The sequence below is a fragment of the Pseudorca crassidens genome, chromosome 9 (assembly GCF_039906515.1).
Source record: "Pseudorca crassidens isolate mPseCra1 chromosome 9, mPseCra1.hap1, whole genome shotgun sequence".
NCBI classification, from domain to species: Eukaryota; Metazoa; Chordata; class Mammalia; order Artiodactyla; family Delphinidae; genus Pseudorca; species Pseudorca crassidens.
The window spans coordinates 72,697,282-72,724,970 of record NC_090304.1 but is presented as its reverse complement, the minus strand read 5'-3'; the positions used below and the strand labels follow the sequence as shown (position 1 = coordinate 72,724,970).

The 27,689-nt window shown below is 39.3% G+C and overlaps 1 protein-coding gene and 1 long non-coding RNA gene across 2 annotated transcripts in view; one reads left to right on the top strand and one right to left on the bottom strand.

Moving 5' to 3' along the window:
* MAML2 (mastermind like transcriptional coactivator 2) overlaps window positions 1–27,689 on the top strand; it is a 361,646-nt gene that overhangs the window by 110,520 nt on the left and 223,437 nt on the right. The gene's annotated exons all lie outside the window — the stretch shown is intronic.
* LOC137230762 (uncharacterized) lies at window positions 12,496–27,073 on the bottom strand. The gene is made up of 3 exons (XR_010946247.1): window positions 27,017–27,073; window positions 26,793–26,926; window positions 12,496–12,592 (listed from the first exon to the last, which is right to left on the bottom strand). It is a non-coding gene; the product is annotated as an uncharacterized lncRNA (long non-coding RNA).

The following is a 27,689-nucleotide window of genomic DNA, read 5'->3' as shown; positions in this document are numbered from 1 at the left end:
AAAGAAGTAGATCTAGAAAGAGTTGTAGGAAAATAAGAATGCAGCCCAGCAGTGGCTGAGAGGGGTGGGTGAATTTAGCTTATGCCACTGGGAGTGAGCCAGGGACCCAAGGTGACAGGAAACTGTAAGTGATCAAGACTAAGCTGTCCAGAAGCTTAGCAAGAAGTCCTTTCTCCCCTACCCTGCTGACCAAGAGGGAAAAATTGGAGAATTGAGTTTGTCATGAGACAGTTATAACAATAACAGCAACAACAATAATAATAAGCGCTTATTCCATGCCAGCTTTCAAGCTAAATACATTGTACGTATTTCTCATTTAAACTCATGACAGCCATGTGAGGAAACTACTATTATTATCTCCATTTTACCCATGAGGAAACTGAATCTTAGAGAGGAAAAAAGCATGCCAAAGGTCACATAACTGGATAGTGAGAATTTGGGTTGTACCCAAGTATGTTTAACTTGAGAGCTCAAGCTCTGGACACACACTGTACTGTTTATTCATTTATTCACGTATTCACATCTGTATTATATACCTACAATGTACCAGGCACTAGAGGAGAAGAAAAGAGACCCCCACCCCCTGTACTGCATGAAACTTACAGTCATGTGTTCATGAAATAATGATATAAATATTTATTTGTGATCTGTGGCAAGTAATAGTAAGGAAAGGTGATGGGACAGAGAATGCCTAGGTAACTAGGATGAGCATACCTTTGTTATTAAGGGAAGCATGATAAATAAGGTTAAGGAAAGGGTTGCATACTAAGAAATGTGATATTATTTGGGGGAAGTCAAGGAGTGATTCCCTGAGAAAAAAACACATGCTTTTATTTTTTATTATTTATTTATTTTCAGCTGTGTTGGGTCTTCCTTGCTGCGCACGGGCTTTCTCCAGTTGAAGTGAGCACGGGCTACTCTTTGCTGTGGTGCGCAGTCTTCTCATTGCAGTGGCTTCTCTTGTTGAGGAGCAAGGGCTCTAGGCACGTGGGCTTCAGTAGTTGTGGCTCGTGGGCTCTAGAGCACAGGCTCAGTAGTTGTGGCACATGGGCTTAGTTGCTCGGCGGCATGTGGGATCTTCCTGGACCAGGGATCAAACCCGTGTCCTCTGCATTGGCAGGCGGATTCTTAACCATTACGCCACCAGGGAAGTCCCAGAAACACATGCTTTTATATCTGAAGGATTAAAGACTAAAAACCAGGCAGAGAGGAGAACATGCATAGTAGGAGGTACAAGAGCCCTGAGGCTGGAGAGAGCTTGACAAGTTAGAGTTACTGAGTCTATGAATCCTCGTTGACAGATAATGTAAACTACTGTTGTGTCACCTTCAAGGTGCTTCATGTTCTCCAGCTGAACCTAAAATTTCTTACTGTTTCCCAAATGAATTGATATGAAAATATTCTCGCTGTTCTTTATGCATTTTTTATTTGTTTTCTGCTAATTTTATCTGACACGGCTTTCAAGGTTTAGGGAAACAAGGGCCACATCTGTCATTGTTGTTATATTACAGTTCCTAAGATTACATGCAATTAGGTACTTAATAAATGCATTTTTATGATAAAGAGAAAGAGGGGGTAGTAAATGTCAGTTCAGAGAATAATAGAATTTAGTTGCTTTTAACTGATGTGCTCAATTAGGACTTGACATTGCCTGAAAAAAGAAAATCTCATCTTTGTATATTATGTGAGCTAAGAAATAGATTCATTTTTAATTTTTGCTAAGTGAAGCTTTTTAATATTACTTGAAAGTAAACAGGAAATTTTCCAAATTAATGCTCAGCAGTTTGGCACGTGGGGGGAAAAATCTTTTCTCTAAAGCAGCTCTTCCAGGGAACAGATTAGTATTAATTAGGGGATGTTTTACTAATGGAATATTTGCCCTGCCATTGTTGTCACTGTCCTTCATCCTTGAGGATGGCGTTATTGACAGTGATTGTTCTTATGTGTGATAGACTACGGGCAGACAGACCATTTCACAAAACTCCATTTGTCACATACCCCGAGACAACTGTCCTTGGTTTAAAAGCCTGAAGCTGTTTGTCAGGCCTGGCATTGTGTGGGACCCTACCTGCGAAAATTATAATTGGCCCAGCGCCTTTTCTTGAATTCCACCCATATTCTTTCTCTATTACACAAAATAATTCTTAAATAACTTTTCACACAATTAGGTAGGACGCCTCAGATTGCTATCAATCCTTTTATCAGTTGCAGTGGGTAAGACGGTGGAGAACACTGGAATTTGGAGCCTTTAAAAACATGCACCCTATCTTATTTGTCTTTGTATTTCCAAGGCTTAGAATAGTGATTGCCTGATAGCAGACAATTTAATACATATTTATTATATAACTAGTTGACAGAATGAATGACAGTCATATCCACTGCAGTTAGTGAAAGGTGGGTTCCAGACCATGACTTTTGGTAACTGCCTCAAATTTTCTTGCCACTTTCAGGAATTAATATCATAGATTTAAAACTATGAATATCTACATTGAGAATACTCATAATATTTCTATAATATCTATATCAGTTATCTATTCTGAATAATGAATTTCCTCAAAACTTACCAATTTAAAGCAACTAACATTTATTATCTCACAGTTTCTGAGAGTCAGGAATCTGAGAGCAGCTTAGCTGGATGGTTCCAACTCAGGGTCTCTCATGAGGTTGCAGCCAACCTGGCTGCTGGGGCTGTAGTGATCTGAAAGCTCGAAAAGGGCTGGAGAATCTAAGCTCACTCATGTGGCTGTTGGCAGGAGACTCCCTGACGTGGGCCTTTCCATAGAACAGCTAGATTGTCCTTATGACATGGTAACTGGCTTCCCTGAGAGGGAGTGATCCATGAGAGATCATTTTTATGTACTAATTTCCCAAGTTACATGCTATCACTTCCACTTTATTCTATTTCTTAGAAGAGAAGTGAGTCACTAAGTCAAACCTACACTCAAGGGGACCTACATCTAGGTCCTACCTTGGAAGGGAGGAATATCAAAGAATTTGTGGACATTTGAAACCACTGAAATATCTAAATATTGAAATCTTTCCAATATGTTAACATAAATTGCATGTTTTTTTAAGTGGTACAATATATCACAATGTTCTGTTGGTCAATACAAAGTGCTTTTCGACAAAGTGCTTTTCGACAAAGTGCTTTTCCTGGAAATCAGCAAACAGTTTTGAAGTCTAAGTAATGCCATTTAAAAAACAAACAACAACAAAAAAATCTCATCACCATGAGAACAAGAATCACCAGTACTTGAAGAATCCGAATAATAACCTTTTAAAGTTTTTATTTTATTTTTATTCCTCTCAAGTAGATTTCAACAAATTCAAATTTAAAAAAATTAAGAGCATCTACTTTGTACCAAGTACTGTTACATGCAGTGGGAAGGGGAGAGGCATGGGTGCAAAGGTGAAAAAGACATAATCTATCCAGAAGAAGCGGACAGTGGGGCAGAGATGATGGATGCATACACAAAACTTGATATAATACCAAGCTTACTGAAATGAGTTTTCTAATAGTGCTACAGAGATAGTGCTATGGGAACACAAGGAGAAGAAAGTTAATTGAAATTGGAAAATGAGAAGACTTCTCGCAAGAAGTGCCGCTTGAACTGACCCTTGGAAGGTGAGAGGCCATCCTAATAGATGGAATCGTGGTAATAAAGACATAGAGGCAGCAAAGTATAGGTCTTTGGGAAAATGGTTGTGGGGTGGGAAGAAGGCTGGAGTTTAATACTGGAAAGACAAACTGGAGCAGCTGAATGCCGTGAGATGGTACATTCTGCGCAGTGGAGAGCTATGAAAGAGTTGTTTGGTTGGGTTTTGGGGTTTTTTAATTATCAATATGTAAGTTTCAGGTGTACAGCTTTATATTTGGACATCTTTATATACTACAAAGTGATCATGACCACAAGTCTAGTTACCATCCATCACCATAGAGTTGACCCGCTTCATCCATTTTGCCTACCTCCCAACGCTGTTCCCCTCCATTAACCACCCAAAGGATTTTGAACAGGGGGGATTGAATGAATGAACAGACTAAAATTTAAGAATTAGAACATGTGGAAATTATAATGATAACTATTTATTTTATGCTTACTATCTGCTAAGCACTTTATGTGTATTATCTCTAGTCCTTGGTGCAACCTTATGAGTGTATTTCCATCACCGTTTTACTGATCAAGACATTAAGGCTTAAATAGTTGAAATAAATCACCCTGCTAGTGAGTGGTGGAGTTACAATGCAAATCCAGGATTGTCTGACTTCAAAATTCCATATTCCTAACATGCATGTGTAACTCTTTTTATATGATGAATAAAATATGGAAGTATATTGAAGGGTACACGTAGGTTGTCAAAAAATACTGATTTGAAACTGATTATGAGACCAAAGAACTTAGTATCCTTGTCTTTTACTCTGTATCCCTATCTGTAAACCAGACTACCTATTGAGAACATACATTAATTATGTTCCTGAGGGAAAAATCCAGTCCTGTTACACCTAAACCAATCACCATAAAGAAATAGTTCAAAAGACCAGTACTATTGAGAACAGCTTCAAAAAGATGAAAATACCCGAGCAGACCTGCCCTCTAACATTTGCAGGGTTCAGGGCAAGACAAATGGAGGCCTACATACCATATGCCTCAATATTAACAAGTTATAAATCAGGCTAATAAACAGATGTTTTCTGTCTTCCTACTTTGACAAATATACGTTTATAATGACAAAATGAAAAAGGATATGGAAAGCTAGGGTTCCTGTATGACTGAAAGTCAACAAATATCTAATGACTGGATTTAATTATTGTTGTGTGCATCTGGATATTCTGTTGTTGGGTTGGTGATGTTTCCATGAACAAGAAAATTAAGTTATTCACAATTAATAAAGTATTAATTAATCCATAAAATTTTATTGCCGTCATTACTGCAGAATCCCTAATCTTGTTGTCATAGCAAAGATTTTTATGTAGTTTTTTTCTACTGACTGTCACGATCTAAGATGCTAAAGTATTAAAAGTAAAATGTAATTTTATTCAAAGTGTGCACAATTTGAATACACTTTCATCACAAGAGTAACTTAAACATAAACATGACAAAGTTAAAATTAGTTTTGTTCTCAAAAGTTATTTTTCCTCTAAAATCTTCAATTTTCTGCAAAACAAAAGGTAAAATTTGAAGTCTAATTAATGAATGTAAAGTTTAAATTAAAATGGTTTAAATGAAGCTGAAATTTTATTTTGGGGGAGATTTAATTAAATCTTATTAAATATTTTAATGAAAACTATTAGCAATTCTAATGTTCAGTGTTGATCTAGTTGCCAAAGAATCTCTATCAAACAGGTCACTTCTAGCCCTACATATAACTTCAAGAATAACAGGACTTGTTTAATATTACAAGATGTTGTGCCACGATGTGCACCTGTTGGGAATATCACGCTAATAGGTGGGTACTTCTGGAACCAGGAATTAGAACACAAAAAGAAGCAGCAAAATGGAAGGTCGGCATTACTAGGAATGGTCCCTCATTTTCCTTTGCATTCATGCCAAGAGGAAAGACTTGACAAGTTGAAATATTTGTCTTTTTCTTATCTAAGTGCTTCTACTGCCCAAATCTCCCCGCCCTCCAAAGTGTCCTCTGGCCTTGGCAGCATCACAAACCAGAAGAAACCTCCCCACCTTCAAGAGGAAGCACCCTGGCTTCCAAGACACAAAGCAGGAGATATGGAGACGCATCCCCCCTGGGGCCTGAACACTGCTACTCGTAAGAGTGGATGTTTAGGGTGACTTGTGGCGTTGGGCATCACTGAGCGTCAAATTCCAAGTGACCATGTCAGTTAATACATTTCTTTTGTCTGTGTGTGTGACACCCATGGCTCCCCAAAGCACAAGGCCCAGGCTGCAAGGCCGGTGCTGAACCTGAGCGTCACCTGTAAGTGATTCAGCGCCCTTCAGTCTGCAATGGCGGGATGACATGTGGGGTTGAGTTGGTGGTGGGAGTGGGTGTTGGAGGGAGAGGCTGCCAGCATAAAGGCTTTAAGTCTGGTTTTAATAAAGCCGCCAGATTCTACCGGGAGAAAATGAAAGATTACAATTGTCTCAATGAATATGTGACAAAGTAGAGGTGGAAACTGGGAGGAAATGAGGTGAAACACAAGGGAGTGATGTATTGGAAAGGGGGAATGAAAACCAGTCAAGAATGGAAACACCTGAAAAGCTGCTCAGGAAACTTCCCTCACTTGTGTACAAGAAACCTGCTCCTCTGTGTACACAGGAGCTGTCTGTTCACATCTGCAAATGGGGCAAATTGAGCTGTTTTCTATTAACGCTGAAGTACACTGAGACTTTGGAAATCTTCAATAACAAAATCAGGACCAGAGAACAGTAAAAATAAATAAATAAATTAATAGCTAGCTTGTCTGAGCTGCCACTCAGATCTTCCCTATATTGTGCAGAAGCAAACAGCTAAATAGTGATTTTGGTTTTGTGGTTAAAGTCAACTACTAGGCAACTTCTTAAGTGGTTCATGGCTGTCCATGTTTTATCCTTATAATTGAAACAATATTTCCCGCTTTTCCCAGAGTAATCATTTTAAAGGTGGGGTCTCTAACCTCGGGGACAGCCTGGCCCCTACAGTGTTACACTGTTCCCAAAATGACAGGGGACACAGAAGAGACTGGTCACACTGAAGGCTGCAGGATTGGAACTTTGCTCGTGACGCCAGCTCGGCCACTAGAGAAGGAAAGGCTCCAGGCTGCCTCTGAGTCTTGATGGGTTTGGAATGACTTTAAAATTATTAATCAATAGAAATAAGATAGGTGGGGACTTGGGAACACGTTGTTCTCTGTGGGTAACAATGGCAATGACAAGGTCAATTGCTGTTAAGTCTAAACAATCAGAAACTATGAACTCCCTCACCCAAACTCCCAGAGTTGATGTCACTGGCTTGCTGGATGGCTGCATTATAAACAATGTTGTGGTGAAATCATTATTTATTAACGACCATATAACACTATACTGCAGACGGATTTTAGGGCAGTACATCTCCTAAGTGCTCAATAAATATTTCTTGAATAAATACATGTTCATTGGTTGGCTCAACAAATGTTCCTTGAATACCTGTTATGAAAAAGGTGCTGGGTCCCGATACAAAAATGAATTTGTCACAGCTGGAGCCTTCCAAGAGATTGCAGTTTTACAAATGTTATGCCAATGAATGGATGACCCAAAATGTTTTCGTTTTTACGTAGAGGATTTTGCATGTGATTTTTGGAAAAAGCCACTAGAGAACTCAGAGGATATACTTGAAACTTGTATTTTGCTTTAACATATATATCCCCAGTTACTTTATTGATTATAGTACAACCGGAAATCAAACATCAAAAATCCAATCTCACATATACTCCAGGATGCCAAAAAAAACTCACTTTGCATTTAGAAGAGCATCTTCCACGGCATTTAAAAAAGAGTTACAGTAAGGAAAAATAGTATGCGTGACTTCAGATTGCAGGAAAGTGGGTCCCACTTGGCTTGTAAGTTATGCAACTTCCTCACTGATGACTGAGAGAAAACTAGAGGCAGCAAATAGTCAATAAAGAGTAAGGCAGGAAGTGTGTGGTGACTGGAGTCCCAGGAGGGCTCACCATGCCGGTGCCACTACAGAAACAAATCTCTAAGGCAGTTAAAGTTTTCCTGCTTGTCACATGCTCCCAAACAGAGCACAGTGCAGTGGTTTAAATGTGTAGGTTTAAAGGAGTGCAGAGAAATAGGGAAATAAGAAAATGGAATCTTTACCTTGTAGAGTGAATGAGGCTCACTTATCTGTCCCCAGGCAGCGCTTTTCACTATCTGGGTGGCTGGGAATTTGGAGTCTCTGCCGGCTCTCAGGCACTGATTCTTCAGTCAATTCTTGAAGGTCCTGATAAGCAGTGGACACTGCGGGGAGTGTGGATTCAAAAAAGATAACAATAATATGATGATGTCGCTGATCATGACTGCCTCCCACGGGTCAGTGCTCTCTAAGATTTGACACTATACATACATCATCTCATTTAGTACAGCACTATGAAGTGTTATTAACCCCATTTTACTGAGGGATGAAGATAATCAACTGAGTCTTAGAGATGTGTTTGTCCAATGTTACAAAGCTAGGAAGGGGCAGAGCAACATTTGAAACCAAAATTGGTCTGACTCCAGGGCTCATGCTGTAAATCACAGAGCTATGCTACCACTGGCTACATTTTCCCCCCAGGGAATTTATAAATGAAAAGTCAGTTCAAATAGTAAGCAGAGTATGTTGAATGTCGAGTGAATGCTGTAAATGATAAATGCTGGCGAGATGAGGTGGTAGATGTGATGAGGCGATGAGGGAAGGCTTCTTGAACAAGGTGGAATTTACATCTCGTTTCTGAAGAATGAGACGCACTTAGATTGAGAGGTGAGGGTTATGTGGAAACTGTTTTTAAGATGTCATATTTTATCATCTTACTCCTCTTGACTGGCAGTAATGAAAATGAAATATTTCAACAAAAATACATGGAGGTGCCCACTCTGTGAAGGGCATTATTTTTGTTGCTTTAAAGCTTTTTAGCATACTCTAAAGGAGGGACTGGTTAATCTCCAGTGTCTTCTAGATCCATTAGACCCCGAGCCAGATGGCTCCATGGGGACTTTGGGAATGGCCAGTGCAACAGTCTCTACTTTTGCACATACTCGTGAAAAGAATGGCCCCTTAGGAATTTCGGAGACCTGCAATCTAGAGATAATGTAATTCTGCTCATAATTCAACTGCCCCCAGATATACGGTGGCCAGATTTAGCAAATAAAAATACAAGAGGCCCAGTTACATTTGAATTTCAGATAAACAACAAATGCTCTTTTTAGTACAGGTATGTCCCCAAAATTGAATGGGACATATTTGTACTAAAAAGAGCATTTGTTGTTTATCTGAAATTCAAATGTAACTGGGCCCCTGCGTTTTATCTGACAACCACAGCAAGGTAGGAATTAGAGGGAGAATTCTGAGATTTGAATTTCTTCGGCCTATCTAAATACTCCTCTTTTAGAAAACATCAAATCAACTAAAAAAGAAAAGAAAAATTATCACTAGTGCTGTACCCCCCATGAAACGTGTTCAATTTTAACATGAAATCAATGGAGCAGGAAAAGAGTTCCATCACAAGGTAATTTTGTGGAACAATGTAAAATCTCTGTGTGTTGATACCTTACAAATTCGTTCAAGAAATTCTGATCTTGAAGTAATAGTCAGGGTTGACCCAAGTAAGTCACTTGCTCTTTACCAAGATAAAAATACATTTCATGCCTTGTAGTCGGAGGATAAGAAAGGGCAGGCTAAAAAGTGGATTTCCAAGGAATGCCCTCATTAAAGATGACAATTAAGAGGGGTTCATTGAGTAGGCATGTGCCTTCAGATTGAATTGTAAGAATGATGATTGTTTCTGGAGTTGGAGTCAAATATCAGCCTTTAAACCAAGTTCAAATCAATGCTGCACCTGCCTTCTGTCACTGACACCACTGTGGAAAAATTCAAAGGCACGCTCAAAATTTTTTTGAGTGCATTTTCAAAACAACTCAAAATTAATACAAGCACTCCCAAAGCAGAAAGCAAATGTATTTACCTATTTAATGTCTACTTTGCCAGTAATTATTAAATAAGAAAGAGGGTTCTGAAGAGAAATAGTGTACTTTGAGAGAATGTAAAGCATGCAAGGTAAAATGGAGTGTTGAAGAGGGAGAGACTTGAAATCACATTTAGACATAAATCCTTTCAGGTCACAATCTCATAGATTACCAGCATCTGCTAAGCCTAGATAGTTTATAATCACTAAAAGTGTTCTAATCTTCCTATGGAAGGCTTACCAAGGAAGTACTGAATTACACTGGGTTAATACTTATAAGAATGTACAGTCAAGAAAACGATGCACAAATTAATGTAGTGGCTACGTAGTAAAGTCTGATGTTTGTAACGTATCTGAACGAGGCTGTGGTTATCAAAGATAACCTCCATTAGGGTGATGTGTTCTCAGCTATGTAATCGCCTGGAAAGTTGCCAACAATTATTTGCCTTCACCCACTCCTGCAGTCATCTCTGACTTGTCATCTTCTTACCTTCAGAAAGAGAGGAGGACTTAAAGGTTAAGTCTATAAAATAGAGAGGAAACCGTAAAAGCAAAAGCACAGATCTGGCAATGAAGGAAGATGCTCAAATACGCTGTCAGTGAATGGTGTTCTTTGTATGAAGCGTCAGCTTTAAATCTGATGTCTCTGAATGTCTATCTACCTCCCATGCCCTGAACAGTGCAGGGCAGCATTTAGTGTTGTGTGAAGTGTACACCATCAGCACCTTCGAGTAACAGTCTCCACGTCCTATGATGCGTGGATTTTTTTAAGATGGACAACGTGTTTATGTTTGTATAAGATTTTATTTACTAAATGCATAGGAATGAGCATTCTCACTTTCCTCCAGTGAATTTCCCAGGATCAAGGGATATATTTTAATGACACAGAGGTATAAATTGACAAATTATAAAACAGCTGAGCAAATTCTTGTTATACGTTAATAGAAGCAGCAATAAAACATGTAATAAGAACTGAGTAAAGTGCTTTTGTTGGGTGCATTCACACATCCATTTAAGTAGAATATTTGGACCTTAATTCCACACACCCACTGCCTTGCTCTTGTATTCCATGGTCTCCAGTCATTCTCGCAAATTCTCTGAACACATGGCCTCTTTGTGCCTATTTGCTTTTGTGTGCCCTCCTGCCCCTGGTGGGATTCCCCTCTGCCCTTTGTCTCTCTGGTGAACCTCTGCTTATCTTTCAAAACTTAATTCAAAACTCACCCTCTGACCTCTGCTCCCCAGTATCCCCTCTACTGTGTTGCTCCAGCCCTGCATTCACACCCTCTATGAGAAAGCACATACCATTGATTCCCATTAGTTGTTTCTTTGTTTCCGTATCTCAGTGGGCTCCACACTTCTGGAGACCAGGGGCTGTGTCTTCTTCTACTTTTTAGTCTCAAAACAGAGTATGATATATGACACACATAGGTGATCAACAAGCTTTTGTTCAATGACAGTCACCTGCAATATGCCACTGGCCTGGGCACTCTGTGAGGGGTATAAGACATGTATGATACCAGAGACCAAATACTCACATGAAATAGCTAAATGACAAAGCTCTGAACTTTTTTAAAAATTTACTTATTTTTTACTGAAGTATCGTTGATTTACAATGTTGTGTTAGTTTCAGGTGTACAGCAAAGTGATTCAGTTATGCATACGTATATATCTATTTTTTTTTTCAGATTCTTTCCCCTTATAGGTTATTGCAAAATATTGAGTATAGTTCCCTGTGCTATACAGTAGGTCCTTGTTGGTTATCTGTTTTATAACCATAAACACATAATGTGTATATGTTCATCCCAAACTCCTAATTTATCTCTCCCCTTTCCCCTTTGGTAACCGTGAGTTTGTTTTCTATGTCTGTGGGTCTCTTTCTGTTTTGTATAGAAGTTCAAGGGATATCATATGATATTTGTCTTTCTCTCTCTGCAAAGCTCTAAACTTAATGATACCAGCAGTGAAAGTTGTAGCAGTTGAGAGAAGGGAGAGTAAAATTCTGTGGGAAGGATTTGGGAAGGCTGCATGGAGAAGGTAAAATTTGAGGTGGGCTTTGACAGAGGAGTTAAAATGGGAGAAGGCAGTGGTCTCCTCTTCCTGGGCGGTCATAGACTTTAGGACAGAAAAGTCAGGATATATAAACTGTGAAAAGAGGGCCAAGTTTGAGTGTGAGGTTTACACTGAAGAGTAGGTTAAAATCTCCCCATTTTTCATTCTAGGTAATGCTGGGAATCTTCTTCCAGTGTCCAGTGTTACATCTTCTTCCTTTGGTCTAGGAGGCAGGCCTAAAAGGGATTCAGCTTTCACTCTGACAACTTGTGTAAACACTGTGTGTGGAGTTCCCGTGGGTTGGGGACACATAGATCTGCAAAGATGGTAAATATTTTTTAGAAAATTGAGTCTATAACTCTGCCTCGAAATATGCAGTTTTTGTCCCAACCTTCAACTTTCCTATTCTTCTCATAATTTTATGAACTATATTTGGGGTTTCTTTTAACCTAAAGCTCAAAACTAGAAAGGCATTCTGATTGCTTTTGTTGCCCTAAACTGTGGCTCTTTCAGTTTCTGGACTCGGAAATGTCATTTGATTATGAGGATAAAAAGTCCAAGGGTGAGAGGAAATGGGTTCCAGAGAGGGGAGGGCTGACAGAAGCCGAAGCAGCGGCGGGTGCTGGGTGCTGGGTGCATCTGGGCTGTGTTCAGCTGCATGCATGGAGGCGGAAGGGAGGGAGGGAGCGGGCGTCCAGGTGGCGGCAGGGTTCAGTGGGCCGGGCAGTGAGCTGCTCAAGGGCGCGGTCTGCCTCCGCCTCTCTGCACCGCATTGAGCAAGCCTCTGACCGTTTCCTCCCTCGGATGTCCTCATCCCAGAAGAGGGGATAACGATGGGTATTCATCAGAGGAATCACTGACCAGCATCTCATTCAGAGCAGCTAAGAGAGGTGGTAGTTAGACCTTTGAAAACATGAAACAAAGCAGACAAGTAAAAATAACAGGAAGTGGAAGAGAGAACTCCGTGACCCATAATGTTCTGTGTCATCTGCTGGTGTCACGCAGGTCATAAGGCCTCCATAAAGATTTGTGACTTAGGAGGATGGTCATGCTGGGGACCTAGTCACTGTGAACCCAGTAATCCCCAGCATCTCAAGGAGCATGGTCTCCTCCTAGAGCACTTATTTCTACATTGGAATTGCCCCATTTCTCAGCCCATCAACTTTGTACAAACATAAGTGGCCAATTCACTTTGCTACACAAATGACTCATGATTTCATGAGCAAGGCATGCAGCTTCCTTCACTCCACTTACAGGAAAGGAGCACATAGAGGCATGTCTCTTACAGGTTAGGTCTTTTCTAGGTGTGAAGCAAATTCAATGAGGGAACAGCTAGACCCAAGCTCAACTATCCAAGATCAGCTAGAGGATGAAGCTCATAATTAACTTCAAAAGGCACATGACTCTTCCTGGATCATCAACCTCTACCTCCTAATTGGACCTGAGTTCAAAAATCTCATTTCTCACAAAAGGTCAAAGCATATACATTTGGGACATTTTTGCACAAATGGATGTGAGTAAGAATTTAAGGAGGAAAAGGCAACTTTCTACAGTTTTCAGCACACATTAGCTATTTGACAACTGCTGAAATATAGCTGCATTTAGAGGTAGTGTGGGTAGCCAACCATTGCTATTCAAGACGGGAATTTTGGCCAAGAACTTAGAAGCAAGTGTACAGCATGTTCCACATGACTATGAGCATTTCTCATCTGGAAGATAACTGCATCAACAACTCCTGGAGTTTTCTTGGTTATTTAAACCTTCTGCCTTGGAATTGAATTCATGGCTTACCACCATCGGCAACCATTTCCCAGATTGTTGTAAGCTTTCACGGAAGGAGTAGGAATCCATAGAGGAAAAGGGGAACAAATGATTCCGGAGAGTTTACATCCCTTATCACATTTAATCCTCATAAGAACCCTAAAACATTAGTGCTTTTTTCCTCCATTTTATAGACCTTTTAAAAAAACAAGCTCAGAAAAGTTCAGCAACTTGTCTAGGATCTAGATGACTAGAAATGGAAGTGCTGGAATTAGAATCCAGACTTTCTTGACTCAAAAACGTTCATTTCATCCACATCAGTTTACCAGAATAACCTGAGCATGGCCTCAAAAGACCTATGCTGGAAATGTGCCTTCTCCTGGTTCGAAGGATGGATTCGCTTTTTATTATTCAACTATTTAGGTTGCTTATGTATCATGTTACATAGCAATTCTGAACATCACTAATCAAATGAAGGGGAAATACCTTCACTACACACACACACACACACACACACACACACACACACATACACACAATCTACCTTTTTTTCTTTTTTTTTAAATTGTCTCTTTGTTCCAAGACTGGGAATAAAAATAATTAGAATTTGCTTTGGGGCATCTGTGTCCACTTTAACCTGATCTATTTTGTCTAACATTTCTTTGCAAAGCGCTCAAATGCATTGTTAGCTTATCTGATCCTGTCGTCTAGAGACCGCAGAGTATTTCACATCTTACCGGGGGAACAGATCACTTTTAAGGAAGGGAGGGCATTCTTTACTGACTTTTCCTAATTTAAACCCATTGAATTTTGTTTCTACTGCCATTTTAAGGGCAAAGAAAGAGCAATGCATCTGTAAAGAGCTCTGTCACTTTTCTCCATGTGATGACTAATGGTGAGGAACTTAAAACCTTATCCTTGGTATCTTTTGGAGTCCAGACAATTCAACACTCTCTTGGGATGAGTAAATATCAGCCTGTTCCCAGGAAGATTAACTAGTAAGATGATGGAGGAAAAGCTGCTACTTTTTAGAGGGCTATACTTAAACTGCCATCTCTACTTCTTAAGACAGAATCTCAGATGATTCATTTCCATGGTGCTATAATTTCTAGAAAGAAAAGATATTTTATACAGTTTTAAGAGTAACAGTAGTTTCCTTCCAAGATGTTAATTTTGATCTCAGAGTTAATGTTTGTTCATGTAATACATTTACTGATCTTTAAAAGGCCATAAAATAGAGTTAGAAGACCTGGCTTCCATATACTTGTAGGCAAATCCTCAATTTCTTTACCTGTTGTGGAGGTAACAATACTTACCCAACTTCCCTCATAGCCTCACATTTAAAGGGAGAAAAATGAAGCATATTTAAGTACTTTGAAAGTTCTAATGGTCCCCATGGGAAGCAAAGCATGAGCTTTGTAGACAGAAAGCCCCAAATCTGAAACTCAACTTCGCTACTTATCACCTGTCTGGGCAAATTTCCTAAACTCTATATCTTGGCTAACTCATCTGTAAAGTGGGCCAAAAATAGTCCCTACCACATAGGATACTTGTGAGAACCAAATGGACTACTCCCCCTAATTATACCATAAGGAAACCAAGGCCCCAGTTGGCAGTGTCTTTCCCAAGTTCATTCGTCAACAAATGCTCACTGAGTTATACCAAGCAGTGTGCACGCAGGGATTCAAAAGCCATTGTTTAAATTACCATGCCGCCTCAATTCTGAGGAAGACTTTTTTTCTTCTTAATTGAGAGTTCTTTTTGCTCCTTTATTTCAGGAGGCATGGTCATATTGCTGACTCTTTCTTGTTTATGGGCTGATGACTCATTCCTGAGTTATCTTAGCCTCTTGTTCCTTCTTTCTTCCTCTCTTCTGCCATCTCCATCACGGGACCATTTTCTTTCTGCTAGCACTTCTCCTGGAGATTATGGAAGAGTGGTGAACTACAGTGAATTAACTCCTTGTTAGCAGCCCTGTCTCTTGAGAGAGAAGCTTCACCCACTGCTGCTGACTGATAAAACTATGGCAATCTCTGCTCCCTAAAAGCGTCTCCCCTACAACTTTGGCTTCCAGGCTGCCTCTTGCCTCATTCTGCTTCTAATTGCTCCTTCTTTGCTGGATCGTCTTCCTGGGCTAAACCCTTAAATGTTAGTGTTCCTTGGGGATCTGGCCTTGGACTTCTCTTTTTAGTTTGCTTGCTCTCTCAGGTGATCCCATACACACATGTGTCCTCAGTTACCGTCTATCAGATACTGACTTCTAAGTCCATTATCTTTCACAGTGAATCTCTTTCTTAAACTCCAGATCCAGATGCCCCTTGAACATCAATGCCTGTGTCCCACAGGTGCATCAAACATGTGTTCAAAAAGGAACTCACTTGTCCCCCCCCATTCACACACACACACACACACACACACACACACACATACACACACACACACACACACACACACACACACACACACACACAGTTTCCGGGTTAGAACTCTAACCTCTTCCCACTCTCTCCACTAGGTACCCTGTGAACCATGATTAAATTTACCAGTTTTCCCCACGTGCTTGTCATATAGGAGATGTGTAATTTCTTCTTCAAAGACCCACCCATCCTTCTGCTCTCCCATTTTCTTACAACTACTCCTTAGGTCCCAGCAAGTGAGCCTTTAAGAAAGACAGTCTTTTTAGATCCCTCTCATGAATAATTATTTGTTCCATCTGTGCATTCATCTCCCCTCATTCATAACTTTATGTTATGATATCTTTTTATTTATCTCTCCCCAATAAGACTTTGAGCTCATCAAATTAGATAATAATATTCTTTTTTAAAAAATGTCAAAGACCCTGTCAGATTGGACAATGCCTTACACACAGAAGGAATTCAATAAAAATTATTGAATGAATGCACTTACGACTATTATTAAGACCCAAGGAGCATTGTTTATCATTCTGTTTCCATGGTGAAATATTTGCTTGTTGAGTCGTTTACTAAATAATTCACTTAGCCCTCCACAAACCAATTAACAAAAAAAGCCTTCACAAGTGGCTTTGATATCACATCAATATGTAAGAGTTTAGAGTTAAGATTTCAGAAATATTTCTGTACCCTTTGGCTTTCAACAACTTTCAGATCTCCCTAAAATTTATTTAACTTTAATTTACTTAAATTGTTAAAAAAAAGTAATTGTTATACATAAGCTTATCTGACCCCAAATTTCTGATTATTATATTAACTCCAGACATAGATGAGGACTTTAAATCTAAAGGTATTTCAATAAATGAGTAGAATGAAGTCAGTGTAACGTAGTTTGAGGAAGCAGTGCACATATGAAGCTATGGAAAAGGAAGAGGCAGCAGAATTTCAAAAACCTTAAACCAATTTTATTTACATATGCTCCCATGTAAAATAGTGTTAGTTGAACGACATGTTGGTTTTATAAAAGTCTCATGGTTTGTTATTAATTGTCTAACATGGTGCCTAGAGATAGGAAAACAAGAATAATAATTATAATAACTTGACATTTATAGGGCACTTACTATATGGTAGATGCTGTGCTAAGGACTTTACATTTATCACTTAATCCTCCCAATATCTCTTTGGCACAGTTCCTATTCCTACTCCTGTTTACATATGAGTAAAATGACACTTGGAAAGGTTGAATGACTTACGGGGAGGACACACGACAAGCAACACATTTTATAGCTCTTTCACTGTAAGTCTAACTGGTCGTTCTGAGTTACGTGAATGAATACCTTTTAATCATCTCAATGCTGTATTAATTAGTAAGTGACTGATAAATCATTTGATACTTTTGTATAAACTGTTTTGACACATCTAAAATGACAAGGCATCTGGCATATGCTGTAGTCATTATTGAGAATCATCAAAATTAAGTATAGTTAACTGTTGGTTGTCTAAATCCACCCCTTTAGTTTGCTTTAAAGTCTGCTTCTCTATCAGAGTCTTGAGGTTTTACTATAAAGTATGCTTGCTTGTGTTTCCTGGACCTAGAACTCTTTTTTGGGTAGAAATGTAAGAAGAATTATTTCTTTAAAATTGGACAATATCGGGAATGCTGAGTAACATATTCTTGAAACATAGTGGGAGATTTTTAGGTCTGCTGCATGATGTGGGAAATACAATTTCCTGCTGGAAGGTAATTTAAAAAAATAACTGATAGTAAGTTTTGGGGGGGCTGTTCAATTGTAAATATACTCAACATAATCGCAATTAAAAGAGCCTACGGATTTTTTTAAGGCACATTTAGTAACATGTTTTGATTTGTAGTAACATTTAAAAGTCATTATAAATTTAAAAGTGAAGTGACAAACCTGTAAAATACATTTTAAACATGGAACAGACAAAAGAAATATCTGTAAACTGACTTTATATGATGAAACTTTAATGTTACATACGTGGTGACCTAGCAAATGAAATCTAAATTTCATATAGAAATCGTACCTAAAAATATACCAGAGATAAAAGCAAAGACGTATATTCAACGGATGTTTACTGAAACATTATTCTTCTTTTTGTTTGTTTTGCCATTATTCTTATACCAAACTTCCAGGAGAAATCCACCAGTGCAACTGAAGAGCAATGGTTAAACAATGATTATTTAATAACTTATGAAGATACTGTGAAGCTGTTTTATTTTTTAACATCTTTATTGGAGTATAATTGCTCTACATTGTTGTGTTAGTTTCTGCTGTATAACAAAGCGAATCAGCTATACGTATACATATATCCCCATATCCCCTCCCTCTTGCATCTTCCTCCCACTCTTCCTATCCCATCCCTCTAGGTGGTCACAAAGCACCGAGATGATCTCCCTGTGCTATGCAGCTGCTTCCCACTAGCTCTCTGTTTTACCTTTGGTAGTGTATATATGTCAGTGCTACTCTTTCACTTCATCCCAGCTTACCCTTCCCCCACCCCCATGTCCTCAAGTCCATTCTCTACGTCTGCGTCTTTATTCCTGTCCTGCCCCTACGTTCTTCAGAACCATTTTCTTTTTTTAGATTCCATATGTATGTGTTAGTGTATGGTATTTGTTTTTCTCTTACTGACTTACTTCACTCTGTATGACAGACTCTAGGTCCATCCACCTCATTACAAATAACTCAATTTCGTTTCTTTTTATGGCTGAGTAATATTCCATTGTATATATGTGCCACATCTTCTCTATCTATTCATCTGTTGATGGACACTTCTGTTGTTTCCATGTCCTGGCTATTGTAAATAGTGCTGCAGTGAACATTGTGGTACATGACTCTTTGAGTTATGGTTTTCATAGGGTATATCCCAGTAGTGGGATTACTGGGTCATATGGTAGTTCTATTAGCCTACGGTTTTTATAATGCTTTTCCCTAGGTTAATTACTTTCAGAATATCTACCCGTCACAGTATGCTATATAGGTTGCCAATAAAGAATGCAAATTATTTTTTCCTCTATATTTGATCTCCTGAGTTCGATTTATGAATAGTAAATGAAGATGGAGCTGCCTTTATTGTAAAATCTGAGGGGCATGAAAAAGTTTTCTTGTCCCAAAAGATTTTGTCCAAAAACAAAAAAAAAAGAAAGAAAAGTTATATGTTTTAAAGGTTTTCAAGCCTTTGATTGCTATTAACAAGTAACTCTCCCTGGGAGAGATAAGCCCTTATGTCTTTATCACACCCTTAAGGAATCACACTGGGCAGCTGTCAACATGAAGATTCCCAGGCCTAGTCTCAAAGATTCTGATGTTATAGGTCTGGGATGAGACCTATAAAATTCAGGAATCTGCATTTCTTTGCTGATTCTGATTTAGATGGTCTTCTGGACAACACTGAAAAAGCTTGACTTCATGGACAACTGTCATAAACTGGGGATGTAGAAGCAAGAGTAAAAAGAAAAACTGAAAAGTTACCAAACCCAAATTCATCTCATTAAAAATAGCATCTAGATGTAGCCCTGCCTTGAGTCTCAGGTTTATCTGAATTTTATTACTTCAAGCATCACCAGGTGAAATAAATGAAATAAAAGCTCCTTAACTGACTTTAAAAACTCAAAAAAGGGGAAAAATGACTTGTTTGTTTCAGAGGGTTCTTTTTAATAGCCCCCAAAATCTACTGAAATGCTAAAATTTTAGAGCAGAATATACAAAACGTTCTTGAATTATATTTTATTCTTGGATGCCAGGCATATTGGGTTTGTATCACAAAACACTGAAATAATAAAAAGCAGGTGCCCGGTCAAGTTTCTTTCATAATTGGAAAACTAAGAGTTGACGTATTTTGCAAAAACTTTTGACGGAATAACCCCAGTAGATTAATATAGTGCCCTCACTATACATGAAAGAGATGGAGATTGGGGTGGGGTTTAGTACTTAAGAATATAGTAGGTGACAAGTTAGGCTCATAATACTTTTTATGTTTTGTGGGAAATAATAATTTTTTTTTTTTATTCACTGCTAGAAAATGTGGCCAGTTGTTAAGAAGAGCTTGTTCCATATGATGGAGACTCTGAGTTTGGAAGTTTAGACAAAAACCTTGCAGGAGTGCTAGTATGGAGAAAACAGGAAGACAGCTTCCTCTCTGAACATACACCGTTTCCTGGGGAGGAAGTGGGGTTTTTAAAAAAAAATTGTTCTTTGTTGACTCTGTAACTGAGAGGCATCTATTTAGTGATGACTGTACATGTTTATACAACCAGGACATCAACCTTAAAAAAAGAATCCTGAAAGTACCTTTTCTATTTGATAATGGCTTTTTCAAAGCCCTTGGATTAGTTGGTTTGGAATTTGTTGTATTTTATGATCATCATTGATTTACTCACAGCCAAGCATATACTGCCTGGACAGTTTTTAAGGGACAGCAGTTAAACACCACGCCATAAAGTGGATTTCAGGGCTTCCCTGGTGGCGCAGTGGTTGAGAGTCCACCTGCCGATGCAGGGGACACGGGTTCGTGCCCCGGTCCCAGAGGATCCCACATGCCACGGCGTGGCTGAGCCCGTGAGCCATGGCTGCTGGGCCTGCGCGTCCGGAGCCTGTGCTCTGCAATGGGACAGGCCACAACAGTGAGAGGCCCGCGTACCGCAAAAAAAAAAAAAAAAGAAAAAAATAGTGGATTTCAGCACTGCTCATATTTTGAGCACAGTGGCATGGCCTGAGGCAGCCTCACCACCTCGCAGACTGAGCAACAGAGGTGATGGGTATTACCCAGTGTGCCAGGACCAGCCCTCACAAGAGGCCCACTCTGTGTGCATAGGTAAAAATAGGCAGCCCCAGGCAGTGATGGCAATGTGCATAATCTGTGATCGGTTTGGTATATGGGATACCTACTGGCTGAAACTTGTTTATGGCCAGCCTCATTTAAGGATGAAGCAATACCATCAAGGTGACCACAACTTACCAATCAATTGAGGGAATTGTGAGCATAAACCAAAAACCATGAGAACCATGAGAGTCGCTGAGTCTAAGACAGTTCTGTACATTGACTTTTAAATAGTAACTTTAACATTATATTGAATGTTTGGGCGGAATTTGCCCTGTAACCTTTAAGGGACTTAAAAGATGGGCCAGCGAGTAATTGAAATGACATCCTTTACACAGCAGAAAGAGCACATGACAATGCTCAGAGTACCCCAAAGCCATAGATTTCCAGATTACAATAGAGAAATCTAACTGGAGCAGTTACAAAAAAACAAGTCCTTTTATTGAGGGCAGAGTAAATCTCTTTTATGAAAACCAAAAGGGAAGTGGCTTTAACATCTTTCCTTAAGTTACTTTGAAAGAATGGTATTTATCATGTTTTTTCAGGAGGTTGGATATCTTTCCCTTGCTTTTTTTATCCTTATAACTTTATGGTCTCTGTAACTTTTGTCTTTCTATTATCCACCAAACTTAATATTTTAAAATACCTTGCTAAAACCATATGTTCTCCCAATGTTCCTTTTTATACCTCCATTATTTCCAGAAATTTCCAAAGTATTTGATAAACAGTATTATGTAGTTGCAGAGTTGCCCAAAAATCCACACCCAAGACAGTCTTTATTTTCTCACCTAGTCAACTATATTTATATGTGGTATGTGCAGGCAAGAATAAAAGAAAAAAGAATCTGCATTCTTTTTCTTTTTGTCTAAAGGGGCAAAATGAAATAGATTACCCGATGACTTTTGGCCTTCTGACAATTTCATTAGCTCTACAATAATAAAAAGTTTTCAACAGACGTATTTACTTTTCTCTTATATTAATACTACTCATCAATCATTACAATTATCCATTTGGCCTCAAAGAAGCTAATTTTTAATGACATATAAACTAAATTGTTTTTTATGTTCACAAACCTTTTTGAAAAGACTAAGGAACTATTGTTAGGTAACTGATAAAAACCTTTATTGCTCAATTTGCTCACTTGTGAAAAGTAATCCCATCAAAACACAAATTAGGGAGGCATTGAGAACCAGAAAGCTCAGGCGAGGTACTGTTATTGCCAAAGACATCAATTTTTCTTTAGGCATATAAGTAAACCTTATTTCTCCTTAAATGTGTAAAAATCTTCTGTTGAGGGCTTACTTGGAAAACCCAGACCAAACACCTGAAGGATCAAAAACAAAATGCAATTTTGTTTTCTTTTAGGGATCAAGACCTCAATGTTTAGCTGTTCTCGCTCTCAGCCAGAAACTGGGGAGTCTTTCAAAAGGAGTACCAAAGAAGGTGGGCATGAACAGAGGGAGACAGATCTTTGACCTCTTGGGGAAAAGGAAGGACAAGGGTTCTGACGGCAAGGCAACCTCCAGCCGTCAGCCTGTATGTTAGGAGAAGAGTCGAAGGCAGCCTCTCAGAAGTGGTAGCGTTTGGGCTGTGGCAAGAGTAATCATCCAGCTTGCCAAGGAAATCAGCCTGTGAGCCACAGTGTGTGCCCTGGACTCTGGTCCAAGAAACAGGAATCATACCCCTGCGCTCGTTACCATGTCTTCACCAGCCTGGCGCTTGGACACGTAGTGTAAGTCAATTAAAACTGGTGAAATGGAATTAAACTTAGCTTGAGCTTCTTGAAGGGAGTGACCATGTCACATGTCTATTTAATCCCCAAATGCAGTGCCTGAAATATACTAGACACTAAATATATGTTTAATGATGAACCAATTATGGAATCCTTGGGAGTTCTCACGCAGTCCTGTAGAAATGATTAAATGAAAGATATTGGTAGATCTGTTGTATTAAAGTACTCTGAATAATTGTTACTAACAGAACAATAAATGGGAACAATTAGGTCACTGCAGTTATTGCTCAAAGGACAACCCGCAGATTCGAGCATCCAATGGTGTGGCATATGGTTATGCATCTCACCATGTTGACATCATGCTGCAAAATTCACACATTATATAAAAAGAAATCACACCAGGAAAGTACAGGCTACCACAAATAGTAGAGTGAAAAACACATTACTGAAGTTTACTGCTTAGTAACAGATTTTAGGAATTTGAGCTTCTGATTCTTAAGAACTTCATTGATGCCAATTTTGAGAGGCCCTCCAACTAACGTAAGAAGAATGAAAGATACAAAGAAATGAAGTGTAGTAGAACAGGGATGAGAGGGAAAGGTAAGTGACTTAATTTATGTGCAGCTAACATTATTTCTAAAACATGTAAATCCTGTCAGGCCCACCTGGGCAGGGAGTCAGGAGACCTAGGTCCTTGCTCTCTCTCTGCTACTAAATATATGAAGCATATTTCCTCATCTGTAACATGAAGACATTGAACTATTTCTGATATGAATTGTGGTTTTAAAAAACCCAAAGCACATTTAGGGTTTTGCCAAGACCTCTTAATGCACATTGCTATTATCTTTACAAACATATCAGTAGAATTATAGCCCATAATTCAGTGACCTCTTTATTATCCTGAAAATAATTAACTTGATATTACAGGTAAGGTTGTGTCAGCCATTTCTTAATAATGTCCCCTTTCCAAAGGATAGCTCCTCTTCAGTCTCTTTTGTCTTGCAGCACTTTCTCCTATTTCTGGTACAGAAACTGCCTGGAGCGATGTCTTTTACTTAGTCTCTTTGTATGTCTGTCATCCACACTAGACTCTGAGTTATTTGAGGGCAAATACCATAACATACTCATCTTTTAGAGTCCTTGCCTAGTGCAGGGATTGGCTCAATAGTAGGTGCTCAATAAATACTGAAGGAATATTTAAAAAACTTAGTTGGTCAATAGCATATTTACTGTATGTATCAGATACCTTCTTTTTTTTTTAAGTTTATTTATTTATTTATTTTTGGCTGAGTTGGGTCTTTGTTGCTGCCCACGGGCTTTCTCTAGTTGTGGCGAGCGGGGGCTACTCTTCATTGTGGTGCTCAGTCTTCTCATTGCAGTGGTTTCTCATGTTGCGGAGCACGGGCTCTAGGCGTGCGGGCTTCAGTAGTTGTGGCTCACAAGCTCAGTAGTTGTGGCTCACAAGCTCAGTAGTTGTGGCTCGTGGGCTCTAGAGTGCAGGCTCATTAGTTGTGGCACACGGGCTTAGTTGCTCAGCGGCATTTGGGATCTTCCTGGACCAGGGATCGAACCCATGTCCCCTGCATTGGCAGACAGATTCTTAACCACTGTGCCACCAAGGAAGCCCTATTAGGCACACTCTGTTCGCCCCTTCTATTTGGATTCACCCTTTTCTACCCTGTTCTAGCCAGCAGGTTCTTGCCTTTCAAGGTAACCTGCTCTATAGGATTTTCTCCTACTTGGTTTCAGAAACTTCTTCCTCTTCCAGTTCTTCAGTCTAGGAATGCTGACCGCCTCTGCTATTAGCCTTGGGTTCCTGCTGTAGCCCTTGGGATTCCCCTATACCTTACCTACACATGGATGATTAACCCCTTAACCCCTCCACGAATTATCCTAATTGGACCTATTTCCTGTCAGGACCCTCACTAATACAGTAGATAAGAAAGGAAAAAATTTCAGTTAAAAATGTGTTTTTGCACTCATATCATTGAGAATGACCACACTGAATTTTTTGGTAAACACCTCAACAAGTAAATCCTGTGAAGGCTAAGTATTTTTGTGTACAGCTGACCCTCACTGATTCACTCACCCCCTAAGTATGCTGTTACAGATTCATTTCAGTGTCTACACCACAAATGCATTTTGCATTCGAGTTAGTAAGTACTTATGTTTACATTTGGTCATTGGCGTTTCTCTGTGTCTTGTGACCTCTTGCACTGGAATATAGTGCCTCAGGACAAAGGGCGCCATCTTTTGCTTTTTCTATGATGCCTCACAGATAACAGTTCTATGGGTGACAATTATCTGAAAAAAAATCTGGATATTTATGATTATGAATAGAGCCTAATAAGTGTAGAGCCGTATGTGAAACAAAACATTTTGCACATTTTTGGGGCTAATTTGACTGGGCTTGTTAATTGTCTTCCAGAGCCAACAATTCTTAAGGAAGTATATAACCATTCAGTTAGTATATTCGTGGCAAAATAATTTGAAGAATCATTAAAATGCCCATCCTTTAGAGCATGTTAAACATATTAGTTCAGGCCAAGACCTAGATATGCCAAGCCTTTATCACTGATGCGTAAGCACCAGGAAGCCAGAGACATATTCTACTTTGGACACTGCTGAATCCTCAGTGCCTAAAACAGAGACTGGTATTCATTATATTTGTTGATTAAATGAATATATTGGAATTGCTTACATTATTGTTGTCTTTCGTGTTTTTGCAGTTGCCATGTTGTCATTCATAAATGATCAAAAAGACAATTTAAGTTCATTTTCTCAACAGATGTTTATTGCATTTATACACTTGTTTTTGAACAGAATGTTTCCCTTAGGAGCTCACGTTCTACAGCTGAAAAGTACGCTCTTGAACACAACAGAGTCATGGGTGGATCCCACTCAGTGGCTTTTCTTTTACATCAAAATACCTTTGCTAAAAGCAAGCCTGTACCTCCAGTCTCCCAACCTCTTATTTTTTGCCAGCTTTGCAGAAATATATTGAAGCAATTAGCACTTTCCTAAAGAGCCCCTGATTCTATTCTGGGATTCTATGGCTGATGACCATGTTGTGCCTTTTCATGTGGACTTAATTACTCTGATACAATTGCTGGAAAGCTATTTTTTTCTTGCATGATTTTTTTCTACCTCACCCTCAATGGATGAAATCAGAATCTTCCTCCTTGTCTGTGATTCAGGGTGTCATGGTTCCATTAGAGACTTTCCCAGGTCCTTTTTTTTTTTTTTTTTGCGGTACGCGGACCTCTCACTGTTGTGGCCTCTCCCGTTGCGGAGCATAGGCTCCGGACGCACAGGCTCAGCGGCCATGGCCCACGGACACAGCCGCTCTGCGGCATGTGGGATCTTCCTGCACCGGGGCATGAACCCGTGTCCCCTGCTTCGGCAGGTGGACTCTCAACCACTGCGCCACCAGGGAAGCCCCCCAGGTCCTTTTACTAGGCTTTTATATGACTCCAGTTGATTTATTCAAGCTTTTAAATTCATAGACATTTTGATTTATTCGCAAACACTTTTTACTTGTTTGATTTTAAATAGGTTTTCCATGTGAATCATTCTTCTGGAGCAGTCCTAGTGGTCTCAGAACTTGGAACACATTGAATAAAACTCCAAACTTAAAGTAATTGTTTCTTAATCCAAGTAGATTTCTAGAGGATGCAGAGTTTATGAGGGAATTGTACATGGCAAGATACTGTTATAATTGGGGTGTGTACATTCCCTTTTGGGAATTAAATATCCTCCTTCTTCTCCTCCCTTTCCACCTTCCTCTTCCCTCTCCTCCCTCCTACTCTCTCTCCTTTCTTTTCTTGAGGACCCAAAGATCCACTTCCCTTTGTAAAGATTCACATTTACATGGAAGAGAGAAATGCTTTATAGATCCTTCAAGTAGGTACGTATTACAAGTAATCATATACAACACTTTAAATCTATATTGCTCTGAAGAATTTGTTCATGAAAATACAGTTGACCCTTGAACAACATGGGGATTAATCCACATATAACTTATATCACCCTCCATATCCTTGGTTCCTCTACATCCTGAGATTCAGCCAACCGTGGACTGTGTAGTACTGTAGTGTTTACTACTGACAAAAATCCATGTATAAGTGGACCCCTGCAGTTGAGATCTGCGTTGTTCATGGGTCAACTGTAATTCTTTACAATGTATATTCAGATTACATACCATAAACGAATGAGGCCTTTCTTTTCTTTTTTTATTAAGAAAAGGGAGAGACAAGAAAAAGCCGTCTTTTTTTTCAAAAGAGGTATGAGTCATTGTAATCTCATGAAATATTGCTTCCAAAACATAAAAGCAAAGAAGTTCAGAAGTAAAACTTACCATCTTGGTTGCTTTTGTTACATGAAATTGCCTTTCTTATTTTTTCCCTTCTTGGTCACCTCATTGTTCCTTTTATGCAGGTAAGGGATGGTACCATTGCCCTCTGATTGGTTTACGCACTGGTGCTTTCTCTCCTGAAAGGGCCATTTTCAGTCAGACTGACTCTTAATGTCATTTCTATATTTCTCCACCTCATTCCCATCTCCCGCCCCACATACACACACTTTGCACTACTGCAGATGTTAACTTGTCAGAGCCCAGAAGTTGCCGAGATGTCTGCAGGAAGAAATGCCAGCATGATACATAACCATGACCTGAAGGAAATAATAAATTGCAGGAGTGTTGCTGTGAGGAACATACTAATTTAGGACATCTTTCTCTGATGAAATGTCAGGCTCTTAGTTTTCCAAATGTGGGAACTTTTGTTCTTGTTTTCCTCTTAGGCACAGGATAATTCCCAAGAGAGATTCCATTCATTCCTCATAGAGAAACAGAAGACAAAGAATGAAGCTGAGCTAGTAGCTTGTTAGGAGAATTGTGTTTGCTCTGAGATCTGATTCAAGAAAGGGACTTGGAATCTCAGCAAGCCCAAGCTAGAACTTCTCCATTTTGCAGCTGAGGCATATAGAGCTCAGCCATGGATTCTCCTGACCAGGGAAAGTTCCAGTCATCTAGAACACTAAGCAAAGAGACACAGAGACTGTACATAGAGACTGATTGTTGGCAATATCATTAATGAGGGTCATGTTTACATTTTTATTGTTGTTATCGAGTCCAAGCTCATACTGCTCTCCACACGACAGCCTAATAAATCCAGAGATGAGGTGTTGGGACAAGGAATAATTACTTTATTTGGAAAGCTGCAGACCAAGAAGATGGTGGACTAGTGTCCCAAAG